At 35.7% G+C, this 23,551-nt stretch overlaps 1 protein-coding gene across 1 annotated transcript in view; it reads right to left on the bottom strand.

Annotated features, from left to right (window-relative positions):
• Positions 1-23,551, bottom strand: part of plxnb3 (plexin B3) — a 249,749-nt gene that overhangs the window by 161,922 nt on the left and 64,276 nt on the right. The gene's annotated exons all lie outside the window — the stretch shown is intronic.

Consider the following 23,551-nt stretch of genomic DNA (forward strand, 5'->3'; position numbering starts at 1 on the left):
TAGATCGGGGTAATTACATTCATTGCATTCCTAGTCTGAATCACAATCTGATTGTATGGGTGGTTACCTGGCACTGTAGGGTTGCCACCCGTCCTTTAAAATACGGAATCGTGCTGCATTTGAGAATGAAATTGCGCGTCCCGTTTTGAATCAATACTGGACGGGATTTCTCCCGTATTTTTTTTATCATTTTTTTTAAAGCAGCGTCTCATGAAAATCATCCCACACGCATTTTATGAATATGCCTCCTTTCCTACTTTTGATTGGGTAATACTTGATGTCATCGTTAGTTTGATTGGTCTTTTTAACTGTCCAGTGAGGAGGGCGTGTCTTTTAAGTAGAGTCTGGAAAGTGTTGGCACTGAGATGTGGCGTCAGCGCCAGAGTTGAAGCCCCTAATGTTGCGGTCAGCAAGTCGGCTAACATCCGCCATGTGCTGTCTTTCAGTTGCGAGAAGCAGATCATAGAATGGTTGAAACTGTTGCCCCTAACGTTGCGCCACGGTGTGTGGTTCGTTTATACCTCGTGTGTTCTCATTAAACTTTTATCTCGCGAATATGTTATTGCAATCCGCAGCGGGAGCGTTTCTATAAACTTAATTTAAACTTACGTTTTACACCGTGCTTTGTTTCCCTTATGAACATGCTTGAATGCTTCACTCGCTCCCTTCTCAATTGTTTAATTAATTTTTTGGTCTTCGCTGTTTGCGGCTGTTCCTCCATTTCCCCCTACTTCGTTCTTTTATCTCGCGAATATGTTATTGCAATCCTTAACGGGAGCGTTTCATTAAAGTGATTGAAAATAGTTTTGCATTTACCTTTTTAGTAAAAGGCGAGGTTTTAAGCCTGAGAAATCACCCCGTAAATGCACACGTTTAATTGCACATGTGTTAATATGTATGGTTACACAGTATTAAAAGACAGTGAACAACGTCAGTTACCTTTGTTCCCGCGTTTGATAAAAGGCGAGCTTTTAAGCCTGAGAAATCACCCCGTAAATGCACACGTTTAATTGCACATGTGTTAATATGTATGCTTACACAGTATTAAAAGACAGTCAAAAATTAACGTCATTTACCTTCGTTCCCGCGTTTGACTCGTGCTGTAAATCTCTTCCTTGTTTTTAGTTCACGGGATTACGTAGGAGGCGTGATGACGCGATACGTGACTCCGCCTCCTCCATTACAGTGTATGGACAAAAAATATGTTCCAGTTATGACCATTACGCGTAGAATTTCGAAATGAAACCTGCCTAACTTTTGTAAGTAAGCTGTAAGGAATGAGCCTGCCAAATTTCAGCCTTCCACCTACACGGGAAGTTGGAGAATTAGTGATGAGTCAGTCAGTCAGTCAGTCAGTGAGTGAGTCAGTCAGTCAGTCAGTGAGGGCTTTGCCTTTTATTAGTATAGATATGTGTATATGTATGTATATATATATATATATATGACAGCAACACTCATAACAATGACAACACAATTACATTGACAATCATGTTACGTTATTTTTAAAATGTTTCCTTTACTTTTTCATAACCTCTTTAACACACTACTTCTCCGCTGCGAAGCGCGGGTATTTTGCTAGTACTCTTATAAACCTTTACTCTTGTGAGTCCTATATTTAGTACTGGAATGATCGGTCTTATATTCTTAAACAGCTATTTTTTTCTTTGCAGCTTTTTAAAATCTTACTTATCCACTGTGGAGATTTGTTTAATTTCTATTGCTTCTAAAAATTGGGATGACCCTTTCCTGTATTAGATGTAAATGCTTTTAAACCTGATCCAATGTTTCTCAACTGTCTACACACTTAAAAGATTATACCATTTTGTCCCTTTTAGACTTTGCAACATATGCTCAAAATCTGTCCTATTCAAGTTAAACAGCAGTTTCAGTTTTTGCATATGCTTTCTACCAAAACCATATGAAATGTATTATAATACCATATTGGTTTAAGGTCTAGTTCTCTCTACCACCTGAATTCTATCTTGTTTATTACAAAATACTACATTCTTGACAGGCTAGCCCCTCGTTAGTGTTTTAACATATTGTGTTAAAAATAGTCACTGATTACATCTAACAACTCCTGCTCTTCTACTCTGTTAGCCCAGTTAATATTTGTTTAATTAAAATCCCCAATGACCATAATATCCCCCATCTAAACCCGCCTTTTTGATATATTTTTAAGAGATATAAACTACTATCTGCATCGGGGCGGTGTATAACACACTCTCAGTATCACTCCTCTAACCCTAATGTTTTCTAGTTGAATTCAGACTTCATCATTAAGATGTGGCTCATCATTAAATCAAGCCATTTTTAATGTATTATTTCTATCTTTGCTTTGTTTCTTTAACTTTGGGCTAGAAAATTCTAAGTTACACAACTTAAGTTAAACAATCCTCAACTAACCTACTCATACGCCTCTCTGATATAATGGTGCACCCCTGGTTCAAATACAACCCAACAGATCAGAAAAGGACCCATCTGTTCCATTGGGGAGTGCCCATAAACTTATGTTCCTCTATTCTACACCATGATCCGAGCCTCTGAGCCACTCAAAGGACAAACACACATTTATCTTTATATACCATATTATATTAGATAATTATCTATTGCTAATAATGTTTTATGCATTAATAAATATATTTTAAGTGTGTTTTTAAAGTGGTATGTTTATTTAAACTATTCAGGCTCATACAATTCATTCATTCAATCATGATGCTAAACAAAAGTTACTCATGCCCACATGTTAAAAAAACAAACAAAAAAATGTTAACTTAATCGCATACCTTTTTAAATATCATATTACACATGGTACAACTAGATTAAATTTAAATCATTCAAAGTTAATTTAACATTGCTGCAAAACTCAGTATTTGCAATTGAATCACATTCAGGACTTGCAAAAATGACTAGTTGCCAGAAACTTTTTTTCTTTCTTAATATTTTCCATCCTGCCTTCCATGATCAAATCTGCCTAATCCACCACAATCTAAACTGATACCAGGGTCTGGATTTCATTTGTGGCAGGAGAGGGGGGTTTTACTGGCCTGGGAAGGGATTTCAGAATAAGGTTTATAAAGAATGATATGAGTTATCATGCACTACTTTATTTAACCACTTGAATGTACTAAATTTATTCACTGACATTTTCTGTTCAGTAGCTTTGTAACATTACTGATCAAGTGAATAAATTATATATAATGAAGTTTATTAGTTACACAACTGGTAAAGTAGTCCAGTGAAACAATTGAAACAATGGATTAATGTAAAATTGGCAAATTTGATTTAATATAGAAAGCCTTATAGTTTGGACAAATGCAAAAAAGAGGGGAGAAACTAAAACACCAGGATTTATAATTTGAAAATTGCATCAATTTGACTATCTGTTAAATATTACTCTCTATTAAGATTTTTAAAAAGCTAATCATGCAGATATAAATCTTACAATAGCAAATATTACAAAACATATCAGAATGTTTCCCTGACAAACCAGATTTTAAAAGGATATAGTTACTGGAGAGAAAATTTCAGAGAATAAATTTGAAATGTACACATGGTAAGATAAATCAGGTAGTTCATGATGATATCACCTTTTATAAACCCTATGCTGAAATCAACCCAAGATTATAAAATGTCCCCATTTGTTGTTACACTGAAGGAATGTCTATGTCCATCACACATTAAATTTCAACCCCTGAATTGTATTTTGATACTTATGAATGCCAATAGTAGTTTACTTCCATAATAGTCAGGTAACTATTTTATGGATATTCCAAAATTTTAAAGCTACTGTTAGTATTTATATATTTTACATTCATTTACAGAAAAGAACACAATATTGTTCACCTGAATAATAGATGCACTGTATTTTTAATAAAAAGCTATCCAATGGGATTTCTATTTTTGTCATGGTATAGAATACTGTATATACTGTACTCACATTTAAGTTCTCTCACAGATAAGTTGGGGCTTGATTTTACTGTATAATTTCCCGGTATTTTATAATGTCAAATGCGAAAACTTACGCTATTGGTCCAAGAGATTATGATATGCTAACACCCACCTGAGAGAGTAACCACGGAGCACACTGCCTTTTTTTCCTATGTATTGTGCCTACGTGACCACACGGTAATACCTGAAGTATTCCAAAGCGACGTTTGCACTGTTTTGTGTTTTTTATATCTCACACCCTCATACACCTTTATTGTAAGACCATCCCTTATCTACGATGGAGCGTTTGATCAGAACAAAATATGAAGCTGGTTTTAAATTAAAAGTCGTTGAAGTGGCGAAAAAAATTGGTAACTGTGCTGCTGCAACAAAATTCAATGTGTCTGAGAAACTGGTGCAAGACTGGAGTAAGCAAGAAGATGTAAAAAATAAATAAATAAATAATAAGTGTTGCATTTTTGAATGGGCATATAAGTCGGGTTCTGATTTTTTGGATTTCAAGACCCAACTTATATGTGAGTATATACAGTATGTATCTAGTATCATAAAATTTCACTGGTATTGTCATAGGATGCAAAAATTCTGGTATTGTGACATCCCTGCAATAATATAACGAATTACACTGAACAACAAATATTTTTTAAAGGTTTTGCTTCCTGTACATTTTTTGGTGATTTTGGCAGCAGCTTCAAGCTGAACATAAATGTAGTTTCCAACTGACTATATCACATAGGAATTTGGAGAAACATGAAAATAAACTGCTTACAGTAATTCAGCATTTCTAATCACATAATGAAGCAGACACATTGCATTACTTCAATTAAGCTGCTGATTTTCATTTGTACTCAGCATGAGATTCTGAAGCGTACTGAGCATGCAAAAGCTGCTATATAAATAAAAATGTATTATTATTACTTCTTGTTTCAATGTCCAACCATAGGTTCCACTTATCATGATACTACATATCCATCGTTGCAATATCTTGGTGAAAACGTTCACCGTGTTCATCCCTGGCTGCACCAGAATTAGAAGGGAAGAAGCCCAAATGTAAATGCAGAAAACAAATCTTTAGAGACATGTTGGACTTCATGCTTTTGAATGCTTTAAGCATGTTGTCATCCAGCTAGATGAAATTTGGTGCTCAATATTGACCAAGAAAATTCGCAACACCATTCATGAATACTTTCTATGCAATTTTCTGTGGCCACAATTGCAGGTCTTTGAACCCTTTGTCATTGATGATGTCTTATTTGTGGACCAACAAAAATGCCTCACTTAAACTTGGAATCAGTAATTTGTAGAAACATCTGTCTCAAATATCAAAATTCTTCATCTTCCTTTTCATTGCTTTCAGTTCAACTTTTATATAAAGAGGAGACAAAAATATCTTTGTTGGGTGCCACACTTTTTTGCCCAGAAACCAAATGCTTACAGAGTAACCAGTTCTTTTTAATGTATTGAAACTCTTTAGCACGCATGTCCCATTCACAAATGAAATAGAGCTGTATTCCTAGTAGCAATGTCACTATTTTTAGAACAGTACAGATGTTTCAGTTGTAGTTGCTGTACTGTATAACTATAGTATGAGTGGAAGTCACAAATATACATAATTGCAAAAAAGTGGTTTGTGATAGGAATATTTAAAGGGAATTTCTGTAATCAGCAGGCCAGAATCCATAACACCCAAAGAGATCAGAAAGCAAACTCTTTGTTGTCCAGTGTTTTGAGCAGATAGGGAAAGAGATCAGTACTGGGGATGAGTAATCAAAGACTGAATAAAGTACAGTATCACACGGTAATATAAAGGAAAACTTCACTCAAAAACTATCATTTTTTTAACCTATTACTTAGCCAGGGTTGTTGGTAATGCTGGGCAACAATGTCCAAAACACATGTATCGTATGTTTTGCTACAATATTCTTAAATAAATAATCCTGGAAAATAGGCAGTGCAGATGAGTGAAGCACTATCAAACCAGTTCATTCCCAATCAACGAATGGGGGGAGGCAGGTCAGGAAATGCTTAAATACCTGTGGCAACAAAATTGGTAGTTTTAATGATATCTTTAATTTCTCACTGAGAGGATCCATGGTCACCTACGGCATCAAAAAGGCAGCAATTATCCCTGTGCCACTTAAATTTAAAAGTGGACTTCTCAGTGAGAGCAGAAAAGTGGCACTATTCCAGTGAAACTCTTTGACAAACTAACATGGAGGGAGGTACACTAAAGCACAATATTCCAGATGCTCTGGACCAGCTCTAGTATGCATATAATCACAACTGGCCAAAATGACATACTGTATATCTTGCACTTTTTACCATCCTGTCACACTAAGATAATTAACACTGCTATACCAGACTATTATTCATAGACAAAAACTCAGCAATTAACGCCATTGTACCATCAAAGTAGAACACCAGGCTCGTAGTCTTGGAACTTAATGTAGCCATCTCCATTTGGATTTTGGATTTCTTAATTGGAAAACACAAGCAGTGGATTAATAGTGTCATTCTCTTCAAGCTGATTCTCAAAAGAGGCATCTCACAGTGAGGAACACAGAGCTTCCATTCTGTATTCTTTGATCACCTGTGACTGTGAGGGTAACATAGCTCCAGGTACTTCATTTCTGATAATGCCACACTGGTAGGCCTAATCACAGTCTATGAGGAGATGGCTTAGAAAGAAGAGGCTTGCCTTTTGATACAGCAATACTAGAAGAAACCTCTCTCTATTAATAAAAGCAAAACCAAGGAGCTGGTCATAGACTTTAAGAAGCAGAAGACAAACTACACTGTCAGTATCAGACAGTATGATGTGCTGAAAGTCAGCAGCTTTAAAATTTCTCAGAATTAACATTACAGGCAAACTGAAGTAAACACAACACAACTCAGCTGTAATCAAGGCAACCCATCATGTTATGGTGATTAAAATATGTTCCGAAATAAAAATATGCAGAAGAGAAACTAACTTGGTTAAAGATTACACAAATGCAGTTCTCTTTTTATTGTACTTCGTATTTCTAATATATAATTCAATTATCATTAGGCTAGATAATGTCACTTAGCAAATGAATTTGTGACTAAAAGAAAGAATCAACTTTCTAAAAGTGAACCATTGTAATTTCCTGCTCCCATGTTTTAGGAATGCTATCATAGATAAGAATTTCTTGCTTTGGCTATCTGTGACAGAGAGGAACAATTTGCGACTTGAATACCTGCATTTCCTTTCTTTCTTATTTGTTTAAAACTACATTTGTGCACATAGTTTAAAAACCTTGAGACTGGAGAAAATGCTTACAGAGGTAATTTGGTTTTGGTGAGGAGTGTGGACTGGATTGATAGACTGAGTTGTGGCCGAATACAGGAGTCAGGGAATCAGGAGATCATTTTTGATTATTGTATTATTGTTAATGTTACTTTTGTTACTTACTTGCATTATTCTTTGTTTTTAATTTTGTCTCAGCCTGTGTCATGAGTTTTGACCTTGCCACTGGATTACTATTTGGGACTTTGTTTGCTATTAGACTGACTTTGTGACTGGCAACTCTTTCTGTCTTTTGAACTTTACGGAGCTTTCTTTTGTTACAAAGCATTCTACATGGCCACCTGTGTTACCAGCTGGGTTTTTGACAGTGTCTCACCCTCTAGTGGGCATTTTTGGAACTGTTTGAGGTTATGTTCATAAGGGATTCCATTTTAATTGATGAAAATCAGTATATAAATTGAAATAGGTGTTGTCATCTGCTGTGTATGAAAGCTACTGAGCCACCACATCTCACCTTAAGCTACATTTTTAAGTACATGTTAAGGTCTACATAATAAATAAAATTGTGAATTTCCCATTGGGATTAATAAAGTATCTATCTATCTATCTATCTAAAGAGTATAAAGGGGAATAGGATCAATCTAAAACTGTACCATAACAGATCACCTCTTCACATATCTGAGAAAGTTTGCAATGTGGATGTCTCCATTGATGCTTATCAACTGCCATAGATGTACAGTGGAATCTACTCTTACTGGCTGAATAACATTGGCTAGCAAAGAATATTAAAGACACACACTGTCGCTGCCTTCTATTCAGGACATATTTACCACACACTACCTTATGCTGTATTACTGAAGATCTGCTCAGTCCTCTGTCTCTCCTTCATTCTGGTTAATGGACTAGGTCACTATACAGCCACTCACAGAAACAAATGCATAATTATTTCTTTTATATATGTGTATGTGTGTGTGTGAACCATATGTGTGGGATACATTTAATGCATGAGGTATGCATTGTCCTTTTTTAGGTCTGCTGCTAGCATTCCATGTCTTTTAGACTAGTGACAGTGATAAATGCAAGTATTTCACTGAACTTTGAACATATTACAAACTTGAACATAAACTTGAAAGCTACATTTTTACTGTATTTGCATTCACAGTAAAGTAAATATTTATTCAGCATTTTTGTACCCTTATTCCCTATTACAGCTCAGCTTTTACAAATAGTTAAATACAGGCACAGTTCACAATATCACTGGGTTCCCATCGTACCATTATGGAAAAGCTTTATTGCTGATTTTACAAATTAAGTGTAATAACAACAAGTGAATGTTGAAGCAGCAGCCGTAAGTGAATGGTTTTGAAATACAGCTTAAGCCTACTGTCCGATTCCATTAGGGATCTCAATTTTGACTCTAAGACTATGCCTCAGTTCTGAACTCACACAATGCACTGTAACAAAAAGCTGCACATATGTATTCAGACATTTTTGAAGCAAACTGTATATTTAGGTTCTTACCATAGCTGACAAAAACCAATTAAACTGCCAGGTCTACTAAAGTTGGAAAAATCATCTGCTGACATCACTTGTGCACACTCCAACGTTCATTTCTCCATGAAAGCCAAACAATTTTATTTCCATTCTGGACAAAGGCTTGGGAAAGGAGGAATCTTTACTTTTGTCTGGTGACGCTAAATTAACTTTAAGTATTATGAAATATTTGGTTTCATTAAGGAAGCTGAATCTATTTAAGTGTGTAAATGTACTGTACTTGCTAACAGTTGCAAAAATAGTTGGGATAAAGCTACACTTATTCTGTTCACATGTCCCTTCTTGGCATAGATAGCCATGTGTACAGGATGTTTTGTTAATTGCAGCTGTGGCAGCGGATACATTTTTCCTGTATATAAGGTATGTAATTTTCATTCCAGCTGAAAAGCTGCAATGAATTACTCAATTCCAAGTCAACAATTAAAACGAATATACTGACAAACTGCTAACAAATCTAAGTCAGTTACAAATAAACTATACAAGAAATAAAATCAGTTGATATAGGAATACCCTAGGCCCTAGCACTTCTATTGTCTTTAAAATACACATAAAACCACTAGTAAGGAATGATTAGTCAGTCACAGGAGCCATAAGATCAAGTAGATGTCATGCAGTTTACTTATAAATGAAGAATAAATTTGTGACTGAGACTAACTGCTTGGTTGACTACAACAGCCACCAATATGTAAAAATATCATTGACTTATAGTGGAGCAATCAAAAAGAAATGATGAGCAGGGAACTTAATGTGATAGCAGCAAATATCCAAAATAAAAGAGAAAATAATAACCAATGACTATCAAATAAATGAGTAAAACAAAAGTGAAAAATAATTTGTGCAAATCAAAAATGGGAATTTACATCAAAACAAAAAGATAATGATAAAAACTTCTCAAAAATTTTAAATCAATATGAACATTTAGCTCCAAATACATTATACTGGCAATAAACTAAATAATGGTACCAAGATAATACATCTAAGGGAGGGAAAAAAATAAGCAAAAGTTCAGAGAGGATTTTAAAATTATATATATAATATATATATTATATATATAATATATATATATAGTGTCACGCATGTATGAATAGGGGGCACACTCAGGGCTGGTGTATTGGTAGCAATTCCACCCCGAGTCGAGATGGGGCACTGTTAATTGATATATCATTTTTGTATTTATTTGTTTTTATGTTTCAGACAATGTTTTCTTTAAAATCCAGAATGTAATATGGCACTTAAATACACAAAATGTGTTTAGTTTTGACAAATAATTTTGTTCTATGCAATATAAATTGTAGTAATAAAAATATTTTTTCTAAAAAAGAAATCAATTAGCTTTTAACTTTAAGAGATATGTCTTATTTTCTCTTTTGTATATTTATTATTGCTCTTTAAAGCAAAAATGTTTCTTATCCAATTACTTGATTAAATCGATGGAAAAGAATCAGTACAATACTTACTACTTTAATAGAATGCTGCAGGCATTCCAGCCCGCTATATCCTAACACAGGGTCACGGGGGTCTGCTGGAGCCAATCCCAGCCAACACAGGGCGCAAGGCAGGAACCAATCCTGGGCAGGGTGCCAACCCTCCGCAGAACATCAAAGAATGTAACAGCATATCTTAACACCATCTATGTCCATTAATTAAATGCAAGAAGCTGTCTAAGTATAATTTTTAAACAGGAGGTCAGGAAATAAGAAACCGTTACTGACAAAAAGAACTTAAATGCAATAGCTGGTGACCTTTTGAGTATAGACCTAGATATCTTAAAGACTGTGCTTCAAACAAAAAATGTTGGACTTATTTTGCCATAAAGCCACATTCAATGCCTGAAACAAATAAAAACTGGGTTTGAACAGAAGTTATGGTTGTACATTTGGACATAATTTTTCTAGTTTACTATTTTATGACCGTGGAGTTTGCATGTTCTCCCCGTGTCTGCGTGGGTTTCCTCCGGGCGCTCCGGTTTCCTCCCACAGTCCAAAGACATGCAGGTTAGGTGGATTGGCGATTCTAAATTGGCCCTAGTGTGTGCTTGGTGTGTGGGTGTGTTTGTGTGTGTCCTGCGGTGGGTTGGCATCCTGCCCGAGATTGGTTCCTGCCTTGTGCCCTGTGTTGGCTGGGATTGGCTCCAGCAGACCCCCGTGACCCTGTGTTCGGATTCAGCGGGTTGGAAAATGGATGGATGGATATTTTATGACTTTGCGGTCACTGAATCAGACTAGAATTCCATAATAAGCAACATATTATTTCACCAGAATATCAGAACTTCTTTCAAACAAATAAAGTTAAGCTAAAAATGGATCTTGCTAACACAACATCACAGAACTTTCAAACAGCTCCACATGACAATGGCTCGATAAGAAAAAATATAATCCCATTTGTTATCTTGTTCAGGGGTTAACATGAAGCATGATGCAAATGACTTAATATCAGAATTTCAAACATACCTGAATGTATATAACAATTTTAATACTTCAGTTTTTTTCTAATGTATTTTAAATACATTAATAACTTCCTTGTGTAACAAAGTTGAGTTTTAATATTTTTTCTCTTACATACATCACTTCCAGGAACAACTTATTATTACGTTTAGATAGTTATGCAGCTGCCATCAAAGAAATTAATTGCATTTGGCCCAGTAAGAAAAGCAGACTTTTGCTTTTGAAATATAAGCTGTTTGCTAGATGCCATTTTGCTTTAGTTCTACAATTTAGCGAGAAGCTAAACAGAAAGTGTCTCTGTAACCTTTACATTCCACAGTACAGGAAAAGTTATATTAGAAGACAGATTTACACTTAATATAGATGTGAATTTTAGATTTTCTATACACAGACTGATGCAGTCAAAGGAAAGGTGGAGCAATACACATTTCTATCTATGGGTTACTTTCTACCTGTTGTGTACAATACCACAGAAGAAACTCAAGTAAAATGCCTTGTGGTTGGTCAAAAATACTAAATGCAACCATTAATACCTTTTTTTCCTATAGCTTTTAATTTAAGTTCTGTTCAAGGTTGCTGCAAATAAAATTCCTGTCCAGTCACTCTCTGTCTCTATTTTTTTTTTTGTTTTAATAAAAACTGGAGCAATTGGTATACTGCAAGACTTTTTGTTCTAGAAATAGAACACATCATTTAGTTGTCACAATGATCACCTTAGGCTACACCTTTACACAAAGCAAGTTACATAAACATTTTTTATATAAAACACATCTGATTGACTAGCAGGAACATACACAGTCTATAAACACTCAAAAACAAACTTTTAATGTGTAGCCCAAGGAGCTTAGCACCATAGTGCAAATGCAAGATGAAAACTAGCAATCTAACAAAATCAGTCACTGCAGCTGTAAGTCAGAGGGGTCAGGAGAGAGGAAAAAATCCAGAGCTGTCCTAGGATACTTTGTAAACAGGTGTGCTTTTAAGATATACTCTTTTTGACATTTTTAGGCTGAGAGCTGCAGAATTCAAATGTGTTATTGAAGCAATGGCATCTGAACTACAAACACTTATTATGCATGTCCATGTTTAAGATACATGTCCATTTTATTGAAATTGGCCACCATTATTATTCAAGTAAATTTGTCAGGAAAGCTCCACTTTTCATTGACTTTTCTTGAGTAGAACATGCTGTACAAATTTTTCAAATAGCCAGAACTCATACTGAATGGCACTACTATATACTGAAATTTATCCATCTTAAAACAGGGAAAGATTCAGTGCAACTTTAATTATAAATTGGTTTATTACTTCAAATTTACATTGAGAGTGGTCACATCAGTTGGCACATTTTTGTGTATACTGTACATTTTCCTCTTTTCTTCATCTGACAGACGCCCTGCTGGCTAAAAACTGAAACACCTGCAGAAATGTGCACAAAAACACTGCAGTTTGTGCTCGACACTGCCAGTAAAAGCGGTGGCAGCAGCTTTCACAAACCTCTGTCATACCAACTTAATTCTTATGCTGTCTGAAATCAAAGTAGGTAAGTTACCTAATCTTTGTGATAATAAAAATAAAAAATGCACACAACATACAATATGTAAAAATAAACGGAAGAGGAAATAACCTCCCTTGAAGGGTTTATCAAGAAGGAAAAATTGGACTTCAATAGAAAGAAGAAGTACACCTGCAGAAAGACACTGTAGGTTGGTAAGCAGCATATGACCAAAAGGTGTATGAGCCTGTGTGTGTCTCAAGGACACTCACCCAATGACCCGTCTATTTTTTGCAGGTTGAGAATTTGAAAACGAAAAAGCAAAGTGGAAAATGAAATTTCAAAGAGCAGTAGGTGGTGCCAGTGCTTATTTGCATTTTACTTTTCATTTTTGTAGCTTTATTGCTGTTCAGGCTTAAAATGAAGTTGCAAATGTTGTTATTTCATTTTATTTTACATTTTTGAAAATGAAATTGTTAATGCTGTTATGTCATTGTTAATTTTTGTAGCATTGCCTTTTTTTGCAGGAAATACCACCCATACACAGCATGGTGGAAATTAAAGATGGCAAAATCTTCACTAACAAAGTAACACGCCTCAGGGGAATGGTAGTGTTCGGAGGGGATGGCTTTAGCTAGGAATATTTCCCAAATAACAGATTTAAATTGTAACCAAATTTGCAAAGTGAGGTTGTTCAGGGTAAAATGGAACCAGAACAAAATGTTTTACAGATCATGCTGTATTGCACTAACAATGAAGAAACTGCACCTGCATGAGCTTGCATAAGCAGCAGCTACAATGTAATGCTCCTCTTTGGCTCATAGCCTTGTCAAGGAACAACACATCATCAACCAAAGAAAGCCATGGTACAAAGGGGCCCAAATGCATTGCAACACCTTACTTCAATAGGTTGATCTGTTTGTGTAACAACACAATAACCACATGCTGCACCTCAAGGCAAAAAAGCAGAGCATTATAAATCTCCTAAATATAGTGGTCCCACTACAAAATGTCAACACAAAGAAAGAAAGGCCAACTAACAGTAATGACAGATCATTCTTGGGAAATAAAGTACATCCAAAGATATCAGCAGTAACAAATTAGTGTTTAGAAACACTAATATAAAAGCATCTAGGGAAAAGAGTTATAGTGCCTTGAACATCACCAAAAAAGATACAAATGTGTAAGTGCATCTTATTGCAGAGAACAGACGCAGCTATGATAAAGACAACATACGGGTAGCCTGGAAATAATCAATGCTTTAAAGAATATAATGCAATCCCACTTCAGGTTTTCATTATATTATATAAAATTAATAACTGATAAATCATCTGGTGAGTGGATCTTCAGTTATCAAGTGTATTTATAGGCAGATATTTCAGAAGCGATGTCCTAAGAGGACGGTGAATTCAGGGCTTCTTGAAACAAAGTAGCTGCTTTGTTCAATAATTCTGACTAACTTTTTTGGTACTAATATATGCCACAGATGCTCACTGTCACAACTTGTGACACACAACCTGGCTCCTAGGCATCTGCAAAGTTTGTGACTATGCAAATCTATTATACCAACGAGTCACCCCCCCAAAGCTTTGAAGTGTGAAAATGACAGTTTCAGTTTCAAGGCATATATCTTGTTGTGTACTGTGTCACTGAAAAAAATAAAGCAAGAAAAAATTAAATAATGCTCAAAAAATGCTTAAAAATGTAATAACACATTTAACTATTTATGCTCATGTAGTATAGCTTTTGTTTTTAATTTATTTATATATTGTCACATATCATAATTATTTGCGTTTTTATTAATCAATGTTGTCAAATATTCCTCCATATTTATCAGTTTCCTTTGTACATCTCCAAAAAAGAAAAAAAAAATCAGATATTATCAGGCTGTTTAATTTTTTTTTTTTGTAAACAAAAGATCTGCTCATTACTAAAGAAATCTAGCCAAAAAGGTTGTTCTATTAAAAAAAGTCCCACATCTTTTTTATTTTTATCCTTTTCTTTCCAGTTTTATCTATCAGACGTCTTAATGCTAAAACCACAAATACTATATATCATAATATATTACAGAAGAAGAAAGCAAACGATGTTCATATAAAGAGGTGGGACTCTGGGCAGAGTTTAAGGGGTGGCCTGTCCTGTTCTCCAATATATGACGCACCATGTTACTAAAATAAGTCTCAAATACAGTAAAGGGTATTATTCCTTCAATACTTTTAAAGGCCACAATCAATGTAAATATGTTGTTAATAAACTGAGCCAGTCTAGGAGTTGCACCACGGATACTCCGTGTGGAATTTGTAAATGGGTCCATGTGAGTTTGCTCCAGTTTTCTCTCACAGTCCAAAGACATGAAAGTTTTGATGAAATGCCAATGTTAAATCATTGCTGATGTGTGTGTGTTCACCCTGTGATGGGCTAGTGCCTTATCTAGGAGTTGTTCTTTCCAGTGCCCTTTGCTTGCTAGGATATACTACAGCTGCATCCTCCCCCTAGTTATAAAAATAAAATTTTGTGAACCTGCATTATTTACTGATCTGTTCTACCACTGACTAAGTCCCACACAGCCTGTAATGCAAATGATAAGCATTACATACCTGGGGGAAGGCAATCCCATCCATTTCTGGCTATTACATCTCTGGGGAATGTTACGCTGGCTTCTCAAAGCATTACAGGGAGCTGGAGAAAAAAGTTCTCCTAAACCTGTCGAATTATTAGTCAATAATTTGATGAACAAGGGCGAATGCAGCAAATTCACAGAGAATAACGCTTTGTCAAAATTCGCTGATCAACACTAATTTCAGTGTAGCATGTTTGGATCCTTAATTAATGTCATTACTTACACCCTGTGCTTGCAATACTATTTCTTGTCAATATGGCTGCTATGAAAAAGACTCATTAGACGTATGAAACCATGTCATGCCATCTATAAGTAATGATTGCTCAGCAATGACTCAAAAGCCAAAAGACCAAATTTTCTGGATATGTTCATGACATTATAATCTAGCTTTAGTATATATATATATATATATATATATATAAAAAGAGACTCATATTAATATAGGCTTTTTTGCTATTCAAGTTTTAATATTATAGCCACTCATAATAATGTTTCATTTTGGGGACAGCAGAGCATTTACGCAAAATAAAGAGCTGGGAAAGAGTTTTAAAACAACATGGGAACCATTTCTGTGCAACCTACATTTAGGGAGATATAGCCAGTAAAAGTCATAATACCCCCCCCCCCCAAAAGTTCAAACTTTGTTAACTTAAATCCCTTAATACCAATTCAAGACATGTGCAATTTCAGTTTCATGGGTTACTCATGTGAGATCCAAAAGTGTGACGATTTGACATGGAATTTACTCGTGGGTTTTCTTGATTCCAATTTAAATAGTGAGAATCAATCAATAAGTAAGTCTCAGTCAGATGATGGATATAAGGTCAGGTAATGGGCATGTGGGAGAAAAATTTGAACCCTGGTTTGGTGTGCACCCAGCAAGAAATGAAGGTGCAGAGTCCAAATATTGAACTAATAGTATTACTTCCTGCTGAATCTTTTGTCCTGCTAAGCATATACCAATGAATAAATATGAAATATGATAACCTTTCATGAGATTCAAGAATATTATATTGTAATTGACCTTGAACATTAAAGACATTTTTGGATAAGATTAGCAAAGAACATTTAAGTTGGCTGTAGCAAATAAGTATGTACTAAATTTTAAGTTTTAAGAATTTAGAATGTAGCAAAAATCAGCTTGAAAATAGTTTAAAGTTGCAAAAGTGTTTAACATTTTGGTAAAAGCAAATATACGGCTTCAAAATGTATAAGGAATAAATTATAAAAATATTTTTTTCTGTAATGCACTTGCTATGAAACTTGGGGAGTTAGCGAGCTTCCTGCTGACAGGGCCAGATTGGCTGACAGGAAATTTATGGTTATCTGCACTCTTCCAGAAATAAATCAGTTGTGCAACTAACTGATGGGCCAGTTTGTAACAAAGTGCTTAGTATGAGTTTTAAGTCACATATACATGGGTCAGTACAGCTGATGGACTGCTAGTAAACTCAGTAGACTTGGTCACTCAAGACCATAATAGACAATTTTGTTTTGCCATATCCTCTTAGCAACATAACATAACCAAATCATAGTTAAAGGTCTTTGCTTATACATTCATTTTGTGTAATTGATATGGTGTATACAGGAACATGGTATTAGTTCCTCTTCGTAACACTTACTTACTGCCAGCCTGCTGCATGTGTTTCTTTCAGAAGTATTGCCTCTTGCATGCAAGACACAGAGAAAAATAAAAAAGACTATTTGACGCTTCTTCCTACCAGTGTCCATCACCACTGAAATATACAAAGAGAAAGGGGCTCACCTGGGGGGATGGCGGTGACAATCATTTCTTTCACAGGCATTGGGGGTAATGGTGGGCTTGGTCATTAGGAACTGGTAGGAAGAACCAGAAGGAGGAGAGTATTTTGCACAGACGATAAGAAATGTAATATAAGCCAATACACTTCCTAGCTTAAGCACTTTCTCTATGGTCAAGTCTCTTTGTTACATTTCTGTATAATAAAGATTACGGTAAATGATTTAAACTTCCTCCTGCCTATCTTTGCTCAATGGTCATTTATAACACATCATCCCAAAATGAAACTGCATCATTTAGATAAACATATACGAATGGCTTTTTCCAGTAAAACCATGAAAATCATATTGCATAACATTTTATACACTGTATTTTTATGTAATTTTATTATACTGTATCTGTCAGTTAGTACATTACATTAGTCTTTCCAAGGATTCTGCATAAGATAGAAACAAGGATTCTGTATATGAAAAAGTCAAACAAATTTTGCTAGCTATGAGGCATGCATATGGGTATAAGCAATTTCCTATAACCCACTAAAAGGCACATAGGTAATTCTACTCTACCTTTGCTCTATTGCTCTCCATTTTTGTGATACTGTGAGGGAATCGCAGATCACTTTTTCTAGTTTGTTGAACACTGTCACCTAACAGTATATTCCCTAAGCTCTACTCCTTCTTGATTTTCAGAAGTCCTATAATATTTCAACAGTTTCAAACAATAATATACAGCGTTTCCATATTTCTAAAACTGGAGCACTAGCTAGTTTATTTCCTCAGGACTCAATAAAAAATTTGCAAAAATGTGGGTCCTCTTGTAATTTTGCTGATTTGAATGCATGTAACTGGTCAATGCTGATTACTTGCAACACCAAATTGGTTGTATTAGCTTGTTAAGCCTTGAACTTCATAGACAGGTGTGCCAATCATGAGAAAAGATATTTAAGGTGAACAATTGCAAGTTGTGCTTCCCTTTGACTCTGAAGAGTGACAGCATGGGATCCTCAAAGCAACTCTCAAAAGAGCTGAAAACAAAGATTGTTCAGTAACATGGTTTAGGGGAAGGATACAAAAAGCTATCTCAGAGGTTTAAACTGTCAGTTTCAACTGTAAGGAATGTAATCAGGAAATGGAAGGCCACAGGCACAATTGCTGTTAAACCCAGGTCTGGCAGGCCAAGGAAAATACAGGAGTGGCATATGCGCAGGATTGTGAGAATGGTTACAGACAACCCACAGATCACCTCCAAAGACCTTCAAGAACATCTTACTGCAGATGGTATATCTGTACATCGTTATACAATTCAGCGCATTTGGCACAAAGAACATCTGTATGGCAGGGTGATGAGAGAGAAGCCCTTTCACAAACAGTCACTTGTTGTATGCAAATGCTCATTTAGACAAGTCAGATTCATTTTGGAACAAAGTGCTTTGGACTGATGAGACAAAAATTGAGCAGTGTGGTCATAACAAAAAGCACTTTGCATGGCGGAAGAACAACACCACATTCTAAGAAAAACACCTGCTACCTACTGTCAAATTTGGTGGAGGTTCCATCATGCTGTGGAGATGTGTGGCTAGTTCAGGGACTGGGGCCCTTGTTAAAGTCGAGGGTCGGATGAATTCATCCCAATAACAACAAATTCTTCAGGATAATGTTCAAGTATCAGTCACAAATTTGAAGTTACGCAGGGGTTGGATATTCCAACAAGACAATGACCCAAAACACAGTTTGAAATCTACAAAGGCATTCATGCAGAGGGAGAAGTACATTGTTATGGAATGGCTGTCACAATCCCCTGACTTGAATATCATCGAAAATCTATGGGATGATTTGAAGCAGGCTGTCCATGCTAGGCAGCCATTAAACTTAACTGAACTGAAGAGATTTTGTATGGAAGAATGGTCAAAAATACCTCCATCCAGAATCCAGACACTCATTAAAAGCTATAGGAGGCATCTAGAGGCTGTTATATTTGAAAAAGGAGGCTCAGCTAAGCATTGATGTAATATTTCTGTTGGGGTGCCCAAATTTATGCACCTGTCTAATTTTGTTACGATGCATATTTTCTGTTAATCCAATAAACTTAATGTCACTGCTGAAATACTACTGTTTCCATAAGGCATGTCATATATTAAAAGGAAGTTGTTACTTTGAAAGCTCAGCCAATGATAAACAAAAATCCAAAGAATTAAGAGGGGTTCTCAAACTTTTTCATATAACTGTATTGCTACTTTCCTTTTTTTAATACACATTCTGGCCACTTTCAGCTAAGGACCCTAGGGTGAGAGACATAGCAAACGAAGGAATCATACAGTGTAAACCAAAAAAATAAATGTTTACATCAGCTGCTCTTCTGCCCAGGGCTGTGGAGTCGGTAAATAAATTCTTCAACTCTGACTCCTTAGTTTCCGATACTTCTGACTCCGACTCCTCTGTATTTAATATGCTAATGTATTTTCCATGTTGGTTGAAGGAAGGCAACATACACATCATTTAACCACAGAACTACTGACTAGGAAGTTGACTCTCTACCGTATTGGCCAGTTAAACAAAAGGCAAAAAAATGATAATAATAAGGTTTTTTTTATTGTTTTTAATCAAGTGGCTATAAAGTAGTAGCATGCATAAAAATCAGGAACAGGAACTTTACCAGTTCAGAAAATATAAACCACATTCTTTGCTAGTTTTAAAACAAAAACAAAGCTTAACTACATGAAAAAAAACAAAACAAAAGCTGGAAAACCTAAAACATTTTATATATTAAACTTGGAATACAGTTGTAGAGTAGAATAGCTGTTAAATGCAATCCAAAATTAACTCAATGCAGTGTTCTAAGAAACAGAATTACTTCTGCAAGATCCTCTTTCATAGAAGTTCTTAAATCTGATGATTATTTTTTAGAGCTGAAAATAGTCTTTCAACACTGACTTGGGTGAGGGGCATTGCTGTTACAGTTCTAGCCACATCACTGATAATCTCTGGATCAACAAGGATGGCTTCTTCTACAGTCAGTTTCGATGAGTGATCATACTTATCAACTTCTTTTAATTATTTAAAAAACTCCTGCTGGAATCTCTTTATTTGGACATTTACTGATTGTTTATCTTTCATGCATAGGCGACGTCACTTTGCTTTTGAAAGTTCCAAATTGTCCAAGCAGGAATCAAAGTCTAATTCTTCATTGAAGAGGATGATCCTGAGTTACCAGTGCTTATAGTTTCATCCAGTGGTGGTGTTTTAGGTAGTACTAATCCCTTCATGCAAACTGCTACATCATAGAGTGTCTTTTTTCATTTTTTCCATTTTTCCATCTGGTCACTGCTCAACAAACTTTGGCTCATTGGATCAACATAAATAGCAGCAAACAAGATTTGATTATCCAGTTAGAGTCTCTCTCTTTTCTTCATTGAAGATACTATGCTATCAGCTATTAACCCTCCACTTTTGTTCAGGCAATATATCAAGCTCTTCCATTCCAAGAAAAATTTACTGGGTGTTAAATCTTCATAGTGCAACCTCTTGGTGACAGTAAAGGGGTAAGAAAGTAGACTTTCCAGTTCTTTCACTTGTGCCCACTGGCTTTCAGTTAATAAAACATTTTCATTGTCCAGTTCTTCAAGAAAGTCTTTTAGTTCAAGCAAACACTTTACCATCAAATAAGTGCTTCCCCAGCATGTTGTTTGATTCAAAATGGCTCCTTTTCCTACACATCTTTGCAAAATGACATCTGTTTTAGGGGCCATGGCTGCAACAGTTATTTGCCTCAATTTGTATTTTAGAGTAGCTGCAAGACGATCTTTCAATCTATCTCTTATTGCAAGTTGCAGAGTATGAACAGCACAATGCATATGTTGAATAGTAGTAAGCTTAGATGCTTCTTCAGCAATGTTATCCAAAATTTCACTATTCTCTTCGGTTTCACTTTCTCCAATACTTGCAGAACTGTCTTCCTCTAATATCTGTTTGTCACTTTCTTCATCTACTTTATTCATTTTCTCAATTGTGCTTAACATATTAGAAGCATTATCTGTCACAATACATAGAATCTGTTCCTTTTTAATTTCAAAATCTTGTAGAACAGGTGGTGTGCAAAGTTATGCTAAGTTCAACCCTGGGTGGGAGCATATGTGGAGAGTGCAGACAGAACCCCTGAACACACATCAGGCCATAGCACACACCTACACCTACATCATTACATTTGTTTACACTCAAATAAACATGTTAAACACATTATATCTGAAATAAAATGAAAACACTTTTTGTAATGTACCATAATCTAGATTACAATATGTGAATGTCAGGTTGTATAATAGCTCAGCTGAACTTCACACTAGTAGTAACACAGCTATGCACTGGGCTTTATTCTGACATCAGAGAAGTACTTAATTATGACTACTGTTTGTAAAATGTGACATTTGAACTTGCTGTATTTTTTTTTCCCATTACAATTTAAATTTATTAGGAGTTGGAGTCAGTACATTTTTGCCGACTCCAACCCCGACTCCAGGTACCCAAAATTGTCTCCGACTCTGACCCCACAGCACTGCTTCTACCTTCTGAAATATCATCTTGACAGTTAGCAGGCAAGCTACAATGCTCAATGAGGGAATGAATAATGATTGTGAAAAAAGGCTTCTGAAACAGACTTCTTGACAAGTGCCTGGAAAAACACAAACACAGTCATTACTCCTATAAAATGATTTACCAGCTAAGGGGTTTTTCATTAGAACACTCTGAGGAAAAATGTTCAACATTCTATGAGTATATCTTAACTCTTTGAGGGCTGAATATTTTTTCCAAAAATCTCAGTTTTCTGCAACGCACAAAAAGCAAAGGTTTCACACATAAAATGTCTGTTACTGCATTTGTTTTTGCATCTCGCGGCTGTGTGGGGGCAGCTTGATGGCCAGCAGGAATACGCGGCAGGCCAGCCTGGCTGTCTTTGCACGGCAGTGGCAGTCGCAGTGTGACACAATCTGGTTTGTACCTCTTGTCATCGTAAGTGACGGTCCTCCCAGGTACATCTGCTATATGAGCGTGTTCAGCACCGCGATCAGTTGATACTGGTAATCCACTTTCATTTTCGATCTCCAGATCACTTGCAGCGAAATTGGAGTCTGACAAATCCGAGTCTGATTCAGCGATAATACGCAAAACGTCATCCACAGAGTATTTTGCTTTGCACATTCGTTTTGGTCTCTCACCAGATCTCGATGCCACTTTAGAGGTTACTGGCTCTTCAGTACTCACTCATGCACATGGAATCGAGGTCAAATCAACGAAAACTAGCTTTCCTTCTAGCAAAGAGAGTCAAACTAAAACGTAACAGCGAGTTTTGTCTCAGCCGATTACCCTCCTCTACCTCTGAATTTCAACAAAAGTCGACAACCACCCTGAAAGAGTTAATGGAAGGCTTACTACAGGTAGAAGTTTCCTCATACAGCATGAACACATAGAGTTTGTGTGGTATTATGCTTTCAGTAGAGATAATAACCACCTCTGTTGCAGTTTAGTATCTGTTATCTTAAAGTGCTCTCAATTCTACAATGTACTTATTTACGTAACTGTTTGCTTATAGATTCTCCACCTTTTGGAGAATTCAGTATTCTGATACACTAATTTCCCTCACCAGTCTTCCCTCATTTCCAATTTTTCCTTTCAGCAGGTTATCTCATGGAACCTCTCTTCACTATTCAATGCATTCCAGTTATTATACAGAACGTAGTCACATTATATTACTCATCATCATTAAAACATATTCATGATACTAGGTGCAAAACAAACTTTGTGATAAACCAGAAAACAATGTTTAGAAGTACATCTGGCAGATGTTGTGTTTCCAGATATCTGCTGCACTTAATGCAAAAGAAAAACTCTCATTTCTAGATCAACTGCAAGCAGCTTAGATTATACAGTACAAAATCATCTTTTACAACTCTTTAGACCTCAGAATATGGGATAATCTTCATTAGGATTACAAAGCCACATAAAAAGTCCAACTGAAAGCTTATATTAGAAATATTACTGGATCAAAATGAAAACTGTAATTTTTGTGCCTAGTTGGTGAATCAGTTAATGGAATATGAGGTATCTGATTTGTGACTGTGGGGAAAATAAGTATCTGGGAATTACAATCTTACTCAGTCTTTGAATTTTTCTGGGTTAACTGTTTCAAAATGAGACTGAGTCACAGCACCACAGTGCCCATTGGCAAACTTGCAGTCTCCTGTGCCTGTTGTATTAAGAGGAAGCAGAATGGAAAGCAAAACATGAAGTTGTGTTTTGTAGTGAGCAGTTTTTGAAAGATGTTGTTTTGTACCGTCATGTGTTAAACTTGCAAACAGCATAATGCCAGGCACATTGTTTTAAGTAACTCATTGTCACATATTTGCATGTTTCTGTAAATATGCCACAATTTAAATACGAGTAACATAATTTCAAAGTTGTTCTGAAATACACGG

Source organism: Erpetoichthys calabaricus, chromosome 11 (assembly GCF_900747795.2).
Source record: "Erpetoichthys calabaricus chromosome 11, fErpCal1.3, whole genome shotgun sequence".
Classification (NCBI taxonomy): Eukaryota; Metazoa; Chordata; class Cladistia; order Polypteriformes; family Polypteridae; genus Erpetoichthys; species Erpetoichthys calabaricus.